We start from the raw sequence: 11,199 nt of genomic DNA, 5'->3' as shown, positions 1-11,199 counted from the left end.
GTGGGCAAAAACACGAGGATGCAATGTCAGCAGGAGGAAACCGAGCCTGGAGCCTGAGCCTTTGTGCCTGTCCTGCCCTGAAACTCCACAGCTTGTTCCTAAATACCTGTGAAGGGCCATGCCTGCCCAGTGCACTGAAGGCAGGAGAGGGTGATCAGCCTGAGGGGGTATGTGGGTGGCGTGGAGTAGCCAAAAAACACCGCCATGGCAAACAACAGTAACACAGATCTTGCTAATTTAAATTAGCCCCTACACTAATTCATTGATCCATCATGCCTTGATCAGAGATTGGCTTGAAGGTGTTTGTTTCAGGTTACACATGGAAACTCCTGTGCTTCTGAGGAAGCTCTGCTGTGTATCACACCCAGGTGTTCAAACACATGAATTATGTTGCTTAATATTCTTGTGTTTGGAGAAAATAATACCAGCTTCTTTCCATTTGTGTTCTGTTCTCCCAGCCTCTGAGGTGCCTCAGGTAGCCTATCCAAGCGGTTCTTTGCAACCACCAGGGCCCAGAGCTCCCAGAAAAACAAAAGGGGCTCAGCAGAGGGGATGCAGCCAACAGATATCATCTCCTCACCCTTCTCCCCACCTCATCAATTTCCCCCATCTCACTGACACTAAAGACAACTTCACCAGGCCTGAGCTTGTTCTCTCCTCAAGGCATCTGTGGTATTTTGGACACACACATGATCTCCCCACCCTCCAGCTTCCAGGACCCATCTAAAGAGCTGAGGAGGGGGCTGCAGCCACCACCAGCAGCAGCTCCCACAGCTGCTACTTGGCCCTGGGTGGGCAAAAGCTTCCCCTCAGCACCAGCACATCCATTCAGCCTCAGCTGCAAGCAGCGAGCTTCCTGCAAGCAATCTGGCAGCCCTGGGGAACTCAAACTAAAACCGAACCACAGAACATCACTCTGCATCCCCACCAGCTGCAAGGGCTGGGGAAGACCTTTTTAAATAGAGTCTGCTGATCCCTGCTCAGTCTGGAGGAAAGCTCCAGCAACATCTAAAAGCTGCCTGCTTTCACGTGCAAGGATTGTTCACTACAAGAAAAACAGGTTTAAATAAGTAAAAAGAAAAATAAAAGAGCACTTGAAAGGGAAATAGTTCTGCAAATTGAGACCCAAAGAATCCCGGAGGTATTTGATGCTTGAACAGCTGAATGAGATGCCATTCTGCAGGGCGAAGCATTCAGACCCATTTATTTATTTAAATTGGCATGGAGATGCTGCTCAAATTTGCTGCCTGCAGCCATCCATCAGCCAGGATCCAGCAGGCTGACAAAAGCACCTCAGGCACAGGGGGATGCAGAGCCCCCCTCACCCACTGCCTTCCCTGAGGTGGACACAGCTGCGAGGGTGGGTGAAGCAGGGGCAGCTTATCCTCCAGACCCCAGGAATGCACTGTCCTCCACTCCAGCCACGGTTTCCCAAGTCAGATGCAGAGGCACGCCTGGTTCTAGGGAGACCCACGGGGCTGGGGCCATCCTTCGCTCCCCGCAGGCTGTGGCACTGCTGGTATCACACCAGATGCTGTAGAAACAGCCCAGCAAGAAGGAAAGCAATCATTCTCAGGGCGGTTTGGCCCTCGGCCAGCAGTGTGTAAGCACAGCAGGGAAACCCAGCTCTGGGGCACCTGTGAGATGGGGCAGCCTGTGGCAAGTTTCCCCAAATTAATTTGGGAGTGGGAGGTAGCAAAAGGCAGGAGCAGCCTGTCAAACCAGTCCCTGGAGGTGTTACAGTGCGGGTAACACCTGTACCTGCCCGGGCAGGTCAGCAGGCTCGGGGTGGGATGCAGACCCCATGCAGCAATCTGAAACTCTGGCTGATGGTCCAAACACGCTGTGCTCTGCTTAGAGGGAGTGCCCACAACTTGTATTACTGCTTTTTCCACCCTGTGGAAAGCAGGGACAGAGAAGTTTTGGCCCTGGCATGGGAGAAGAGCCAAGGGAAGAAATCAATAACTCTGAGCATTCTCGTGTCCCAAGCATGAGGCCCCTTGCAAGGCAGGAGGGCTCCCAACACCAACCCACAGATGGAAAAGCTGTTGGCTTTGAGGGTGGGTCCTCCAAATGCAGGACCCACTTTGGAGGTACCTTCTGGCCCCTCTTCTGCTGCATGGCCCAAACAGAACTGCTGCAGTTGGTGAGGACAATTGGCTGTCAGGGCAGGAAGCGGCAGGAAATGGGAATTCATTGCACGAGGTTTGACAAGTCCACATAGGACTAGACAACTCATTTTTGGCCACCAGCCTCTTCCTGGCCCCCCTATGTCTCAGGATGTACAAAACACCTCAAGGGTTACTGCATCCTGTCAGGAATGACCCTCAAATAATCGGGCAGCTAGGAAAAGGGGAATTTTGTTTCCCATTACCAGCAGGGCCTGAGCTCAGCTACAGTCAGAAAAGAGGTTTGTTGGTTGCTGGAAATAAAGGTGAGCTAAACCAAATCAGGCTATGTTTAACTGTGTTATATTCCTCTCTTTAGGGCTCTGCTGACATTATATGTTGTTTTCCAGACTAGTGCCAGACATTTTCAGTGGACACATTCCCAACAGTTTTCTAGATGAAGAGTTGTGTTAAAAACCTGACCTATTATGTTGTAGGGCACTTCCTCTTCACCCTCACATATTCCAGGAATGGGATTTATTTGGGATATTCACAGCTGTGAAGGAATGGTACCTGGGTAAAACATCTCATGGATCAAAAAAGGAACCCTCCACAATTAAAATGCAGCTAAAGAAAACACGTGAAACCCGAGATATAGAACAGATCCCAGCTTGAATCTTCTGGTTCCAAGACCTGCAAGGAGCCCATTGAGCTCGAGCTAATATCTATTCACAACATGCAAGAAGCAAAGACAAACAGGGGTGGCCTGGAGCTAAAGTTACACGGGCGCTGCATCCGGAGACGACACCAGCCCCCTGCTCTGCTCTGCTCTGCTCTGACAGCGGCCAGGGCACCGACCCTGCTCCCCCTGTACCTGCCTCTCTGCTGCTGGCACCATGCTGTCCTCACACCACAAAGCCCTTCTCCAGGCAGGGCAGGAACACCACAAATGGGAGCACACAGCCCTCTGCAAACTCGGGAGCTTTTTGGTGACGAGACCTAGGGCTTGGGAAACACCTCTGTGTCCTTCAGGCCCTGGGGCAGCTCAGCCGGTGTGGGATGCACCCAGAGGGCAAGAGGGTGGGTGAAGTACCTTCTGACCCCCAGCTCATCCCCACCAGGAGCTGTCTGCTGACATGACAGCTCCTGGCCAGCTCCATTTCTCCCACAGGCACCTGTCTGAGGGGTACATGCAGCAGCCTCCTTTGCATTCCTCCCATGGAGGTGCCCCAAACACAGGGGTTAGTTGTGACACCACACTCAGGAGGAGAGACAAAGCCAGCCCTGTGTCGGAGCATGCAAACCTACCAAAGCCTCCTTTGCAGCCCTAACTGACCCACAGGGATCAGCTGGCAGCTGACCCTGACATAAAGCCACTGCTTCCTCCCTCTCCCCTGGCCAGGACAGCACTGATGCTGGCCAACCACCCCATGTGAAGCTGTGCTTGCACTGGCACAGGCAGCAGGAGCTGGGCAGGCAAAGGCTGGCCATGAAACAGTTGTGCTTAACCTGAGCCACTTTGGCAAAGCAGGTCACTGGCTGACCCAGTAATTTTGAAAGTGCCCAGGAGGAGGCCAAGCCTGCTCGTGAGGAGGATGATGGTGACAGCAAGTAGGGCTCAGTTACCTTTTAACCCTGCTCAGCTGCAGGCAGCTCAGATGCAATCAGATCTTTCAGCGTCATTTCCTTGCCAGGACTCATTTGCTTTCCAAATTTTGTGTTTCTGGGCAGTTGGGAATTTGCCCTGGCTTGGAGGATGAGCAAGTCTCCATTGAGGGCTCTGTGGGGTCACAAGTCCCCGTGCAGGCAGGGACTGTGGGTCTGAGAGCCTGCCAGGCCAGGCAGAGTATGCAGCTCGTGGCAGCACAGCCACATCAGCCCTGCAATAAACCATCACCCTGAGCAGGGTTTAATGGTTCAGCCAGGTTAATGAGCCTGGGAGAGCTCGCCTGCTTCACGCCTCACACGTGTGGCTCACTCACGGCAGCCCAGGAGGGCACCATCATTAAGCCAATGCAGCCAAAATTTGCCAGCTAAGAGACTGCAGGGTCAGAGTAGTCCTGCTGAAGGTGGCTCTGTTGGCTCTCCTGCCTGTGCCTGTCACCACTCCCAAGACAGTTTAAATGTTTTCTCTTGGATGCTTTGATAAGCCTCTGTATCTCACAATTAATTCAGAAAAGAGCAATAAAATGAGATGTAGATAGGACAGGCACACAAGGGGAGAGCAAATGGCACACGTGTTGTTGTTGCCAGCTCCAGACACAAACAACAGTTCCCTCCTTGGGGGTCCCCTTTGAAGGGAAAGGCAGCTACTGGATTTCCAGGATGTCACTCTGCTCTGTGTCCCCCTCTTCGCCAAGGGTGGAGGAGCTGTGGGTCGATACGAGCGACGTGCATGCAGGGGTGAGGCAAGCAGCCTGCCAGCACAGTGTGGGCAGGCTGAGGTCTCCCTCATGTCCTGACTGTTGCCCCCCACGGGGCTGCCCTGGCTGCTCACTACTTGTGAGGGATGTCTTATGGGTCTTAAGGGATGTCTTATGGGCGCTGTAAGCACCTTCTGGTACCTGTGTCCATGTCCCCTCTAGCCGTGGTGAAGGAGCAGTACCTTTGGGACAGCCCCACCCAACAGTGATAACTCCTCTCCACAATGTTATCCAAGGCCTAATCAATGCATGCAGCTGGAACCTGGTGGCAACAAAATTGGTTTCAAGGCTGTTTCCTTTATTTACCCATCTGGACATGCTTGCATCAGCCACAGGGGCCGGGTAAATCAATCCCCCCATTCAGTCAGCAGCAGTTTCACTGGTGTGCCTGCAAGCCCCATGGTGCCTTTGCCTGCACTGGAGGTTGGATGGGGGAAGGCCAGGGAGCTGCTGTGCTCCCAGGGGAGGTCAGCTGCAGTGTGAGCCAGCCTCACCTGGCACAGGGCTTGTCAGGGACTGCGGGACTTCTGGCCCTACCCTCATCCCCTTCCCAAAGGCACTTGACATGTCTCTGCATGTCTGGGTGGCTTAAAGTCCAGCCTGTGACTTTTTGATAGATGTGATCACAACAATACAAGAAAAGATGCTGGAAAAGATGCCAAACCAAAGAAGCCTCAGAACAACATCAAGGCCTAAGAGGGAAGGGCAAGGGAAAACAGAAGGGATGGCTGGACTGGTGCCTTGCCTGAGACCTTCAAGGCAAAGATGTGCTTTCAGGGAGGCTGTGGAGGAAACCACACCACAGGGAACGTTTCAAAGCTAGCTCCAGAAAACATTGTCCCAGGAGCAATTCTGCAAGTGTATGGAGATGGCTATGGTTTAATGTGTTTCTCCTGGCTCTGAGGAAAAGTCACAATTGAGAGGTGTTGCAGCCATCCCCAAGCAACAGGCAGAGAAAATCCATAGGTTGAGGTGAGCCTGTCTGGTCCTGGCCAACTCCCACAGAAAAGGCCCAGCGAGCATCCCTTCCTGGGTGCCCCAGGATAGATCTCTCCTGCTGCTGGTGAACACTTTAGGCCCCCACAGCATGCACGGAAGAGTTAACTGCTGCTTCACCATGCAGCTTCACAGGGAGCTTCCTGTGGTTTCTCTCACTGTCTTCCATCCATGTCTTCACGACTGTCTCACCCATGTGCTGCCCAAGCAGCTCCTGGCATCCCTCTGGCTGCCAGCTGAGCACAGCCGCTCGCTCAGCCAGGGGCTGTGCAGCCAAAAGCTGAGGGCAGGGACAGCTCAGAGCTCTGCTCTGGCTCAGGCTTCACACCATGGAGAGGATGTGGTCTCTGGGACGTGGCCATGTCCAGTCTGACAGCACCTTCCCCCATTTTCCCAAGTTCCCTCCTTCAGCCCCAGAATGTGCTGACTGCATTAATCACTGAGATCAGCACCAGGCTCTGGGTCAGAGGCACATGCCACTACAGTGCTGTGGCACTGGGGCTTTTCCACCTTTGTGAGCGCTGGATATGGGCAGAATCAGACACACTGGGGGGCACCCCAGAAGCTGATGGAGGTGAAGATTCATCTGGAATGAATGCAAACAGCAAAGTAAAAACTCCTCAGGATAAGAGCCACCAGACAAAAACCACCCCAGCATGCCATTATCCTTCCTGCCCATGCTGGTAACGTGACACTGACACACATCTCAGTACGCCCATGCCCGTGGCTGGCGCTGCACTGGATGGGCCTCTGAAAGAAAGCATTTCTTGACAAATCCCTGTCTTGACTGTGGTTACTGCCTGGGACAATGCTGGGAGGGAATGTGCAAAGAGGTGCCGGGACAGGTGAGTAACTTGACGTGCAGGTGCTGGAATTCAGGTCTGGAAGAGACCCTGCAGTGAGGATTAAGGACAGCAAGGCTGGACAGAGCATGTGATAGTCTTGTCTTCCCCCTCAGCACCTCCAAGGACCAGGACTTCCTTTTCTGATGGCACAGCTCCATTTTAGAGGATTTGGAAACTATACCCAAGTGGCAAATGAGAAAATTCCCTTTGCCTCTGCCTTCCCCGTGGTACTTTTCAGCTCTCCTTTGGGAGCTCCCAGCAGGCTAGAACTGCAGCAAGGGGGGATAAGAGGAGCATGTGAGATGGGGAGGCTGCAGGCCCAGGGAAGCACAGAGGTGGGTCAGTTTAACCTGAGCCTGGCTTAGTGAGGAGGAGCACAGTGAGTGCCTGCAAAACTGGGAACGGGAGCTGGAGAGGGGTGACAGTGATGGCTGTGGGGGCTGTGTGTGGAGAGAGAAGCGCAGTTCACTTTTCTCCAGTTTTTTTTCTTCTTTTTTGTTTTTCCCCCTCGTGTTGTATTAATTATGTTTGTAAAAGCAAATTAGCACTCAAGTGTGAAGAGCAAAACTCAGCCTTGGGAAGGAGGGAAGGAGCAAACTGCCTCCCTCCAAGAGAGCCTCTGCCTCTCCTTGACCACAGGGACAGCTCTGTGCATCCCCAAGGCTCCCAGCCATTCCTTTGGGGTACACGTGGCTTCCAACATGTTCCCAGAATCCTTCCAACCCCTGTTGTTGCATCATTCACAGAGATGTGTTCCTTTTGACTTCACCTTCACCTTTGCTTCATCCAGTTCTGCACACTAGGGGAAAAAAAATCCTCAGGCTTATCTGGTTTCCAGAGCCAAACAGTGATTACCTGTTGGTTCACGTGTCCATCACTGGGAGAGCTGGCAGTCACTGACCCCCTGCACTCCAGAGGGTGCAGGCTAACCCAGGCTCAAGCAGTGAAAAGAACTAGAGAAACGAAGGCAGACAACATTCTCCTTTTTTGTTTGCTCTTGCTCCTGAGGGGAAGACATCAGAAAACAGCCAGCCAGGCAGCATTTCTTCCATGAGAAGGGTTTGCTGTCACACTAGAGCAGGTGATTCAGAACAGGAGCATGCAGTGGCATCAGGATTCTCAGTGCCCTGAGCTGCTTATATTCGATTGCTGTTAAAAACCTCCTCTGCCTTGCTGCAGACATGCCTCTGAAGCCGCTTTCTTCTCCCGTTTTTTACAGTGGAGCTTTTTATCAAACTTAGGTTGAAACATATTCAGCGGCTGCGAAACCGAGTTTTTGCTTCACCTTTCCGACAGGCCACCACCGACTCGGCACGACTCCCACTTCCGTGGCTCTTAGAGGGAGTGGTGGGAGCTCTCATACATCAAGTGGTCTGAAACTCTACCACAAAATACAGCTCCGTGCTAAGGAGTTGGCACCTGGAGAGGCATTAGCAGGTACATGTGGTGTGAACTGCGCCTGTCAGGAAGCCAGTGGCAGCAAGCTCTCCTTGTCTCCCTTCCCTGCCACTGCCCTCCTTTGCCCTCCCAGCTGCAGAAAGACTAGATTTTTCATGCTGCACAGGATTGCTCTGTAGTAGGAGATGAGGATGAAACGCAATCTCTTTGCCTTTAAGATTGCAAACTGAAAAATAGCCAAATGCTATTTGCATTTCAGCAAATAATCCAAGGGGCAGGGCTGCCAGAAACCCCTAAATGAGAGCAAACAGTCCTTATCTGGCAAAGTTTTATGTTACTTAACACCGATGCAAGTTTAAGGGCATTTGTTTGTTTCTGTTGCACACAAGGCATCTTTTCTGGGCGGATCCTGCTATTAGGGTTAGTCCCTGAGTATTTGTACCAGCACTTGTTCAACTTCCCTCTTGCTCAACTGCAGCCTGATTGCAGGAAATGGTGGTTGCCACTGACTGTAATTTTCTTCGGATACAAGGCCTCAGAGCACTCAAGGAAGAGATAAATATCATTGTCTCAGGCCGTTTGCATGGTGACTGATAGAAATGTCACTTTGTTGTTTCCCTCCCTGCCACCAGCAGTGCAAAGTGAACAAGGGCATCGGATTTCAAGACTGGTTGGCTCAAAGGAGAACTTTGTTTGCGGAGTCTAGCTCCAAAGGGCATTAAAAGGACTCTAATTCCAAAGGGGAGGGGGGGGGTAGACGTGACCTTTTGGTGATCTTCTGGAGAAAGGGCGACAGTGAAAGTTTGGCTCTGCCACCATTAATTCTGCTCTGTAACAGTGCGAAGGAGTTAACCCAATGCCAGTGACTTGAACACAGAGAGACCAAGAATCACTTTACAGCATTAACCACAGGGTGAAGAAAAGTTGCTTAATAGCAACTGAGCACATGCCCTTGGGTGCAAACCAGGTTCACCCAGAAGTGATGGGGAAGGGCCTTTCCATCCCCTGCCCTTGGCTGGCAGGTTGGAGCTACCAGCTCTGCTGGGTTTGTAATGGCCAGCATATGCCTGATGCCGTGCCTGGAGGGTCTTGCCCTCACCAGCCACTTTTGGCACTGCCCAAGAGGAAGAAAATAGGACATGTCACAGATCATGGCCATCAAAATATAAGAGAGAAACCCATAGAGAACAGTATTTTGCTTCAAAGCCTTGTACCTGGCAAGGCAGAAGCGTGGAGTGGGGAGGTGCAAATCCTCACAGGAGTGAGAGCACCACCTTGGCTTCAGCTGCAAACACAAAAGTGTCTCAGTTAGTAAACAGGCTCAGCTGTGCTGGCTGCTGTTTTATCTTGCTGCTTCCATCAGAATTCATTTGCATGCAGACGTTTGGATTTTTAGACCATTTAAGGTTAACTCATTGCAATATGTTAATCGGCTGTTTTCCCCGGAGGAGCAGCCGCCGGGGCTTAGGGAGCGTGGAGAGCAGAAGTTGCTCCGCCAGCAGCAGGATGATCATCTCTGCTTCATTCATGCCTGGGGTTGCTGCATGCCCAGGACATCCCTGCAGTGTGCTCAGCTACTTCCTGGCCTTACCAGCCCCACACATCTACCTGAGCTCAATTTCTCTCTCTTGCCCCAGAGAGGAGCTGGAAGCATCACGAGCCATGCCGGAAGGGGTGTTTGGATGCCTCGCAGCCCACAGGCACACATGAGCATTCTCCTCCTCCCTCCCCTGTTTTGGCTCATCATGGAGCTCATCTGAATTGTTTTGCTATAAAATCCCTTCCTTGCTGCTGGTGCTGGGTTGGGTTGAAATTGGCCAGTGGATTCAAACCATATGGTGGGCGGCTGATAGACAGGCAGATAGACAACATGATTGTGAGAGCTTCATTTCTGTAAGGAATAGGGCTAAAAATGACTCCTTATCCCAAGGGAGCTTGTCCAGCATGTCTCAAACCGAAGTACACAAAACAGGGAGAAAACGCTCCACAGACAGCAATGGTTGTGGTGCTAATTCAAGATCTACAGTCAGCTTTCTACCCTACCACAACCTCTCTGTTTGGCCTCCAGCAAATCACGTAACTTTTCTAATCCTCTGTTTCTTTTATGTAAAACAGTGCCAAAAGTTTGGGGTTTTACCTTTAGGAGAAGGGATGATGACTGAGTAAATTAGAAATCATGAGGTGCTTGGATACTACATCTAAGACTACAGCCTCACCCTGGTTCCATCAAAGCAGATAATACCATTAGGAGAAATATATGAAACCACCAACTTCTGTGTCTGGGCCCACAAACCCAGAACCACATGGCTTTGGAAACCAGGTCCCTCTTTAGAGGAGGTAGAGATGCAGTTGCACTGGTGTGGAGGGGATACCAGCATGCTGTTGCATCTGGCAGTGTACTAGCACATGCTGAAACAGCAGCCCTCTGCATCATTCTGCTCTGGGGTTAGCCCAGAAAAAAAGAGCAAAATCTTCTCTTTCCTCACACAAAGATTCAGAGGCGAAGCTTAAAGCCTACATTGTCCTTCACATTGTTGCATAGTGTAGCAGAGGGGTAGACACCTCAGGGAGGCTGCAGGAGCCTGTCTCTCTAGTTGGGAGTACTGAGCGCGGCAAACACTGTCACAAGACCGAGGAGCTGTGGTATCACAGGTGCTTCCCTGTTCACAGGATGTTATTCTACCTCTAGGTTTGTGGTCTGATGCTCTTGAACATTTGCAATCTCTGGGTGAGCCCGTAAGCCTTCAGTTTTATCACATTAACATGGAAAAGTGTTAGCTGTCTTCACATCACCCCAAGGGTAATATTTGCAGCAAAGGGATAATGTTTCATGAGGAAAGGAGGTCTGAAATAGTGATGTTTTCTTCCCTTGAGTGCCAACCATCCCTTCTGTGATGGGTGTTCGCTGGCTGGGGGAAATGAATTGGTGGTAGCTGCCCATCCCTAATAGGATTTATACTCCCAGAGCTGAAATCACCCACACATGCAAGGCTAACGCTGTCACTTGCCAGCCATCTCAAAAAAAAAAACCGAAACCAAAAAAATAAGCAGTCATGGACTCAATGCAAGTTAAATCATGGCTGTCAAATTCTTCATAGGGACGTAGAAGCTGGGGACTCCCGCCAAGCCCAGTTCTCTGCTAGGGACCCATGACTGTCTTGAAGAACACAGTCTTATCAGAGAGCAGCTTCATCCTGGACCCACAGAGATGGGGATGCTGTTGTCTTCCCAGTGTGTTCCCACCAATATGATATTGCTGTCATTGAGGTGGAGCCTTTCCGTGTCCTCAAGGACTTGTGCTGGTGCGGTGTTGTGTCTGCCACAAAATGACCTCCCTCATGTTGTGAGAACTTCCCTTGCTGTATCGTTGTCTTCCTCCCATGTCCTCATTCCTTTCCCTCAATACTTCTACAATACTCTAGAGGCACT

Source organism: Serinus canaria, chromosome 1A (assembly GCF_022539315.1).
Source record: "Serinus canaria isolate serCan28SL12 chromosome 1A, serCan2020, whole genome shotgun sequence".
In the NCBI taxonomy this organism is placed as follows: domain Eukaryota; kingdom Metazoa; phylum Chordata; class Aves; order Passeriformes; family Fringillidae; genus Serinus; species Serinus canaria.
Note: the sequence above shows the minus strand (reverse complement) of the source record.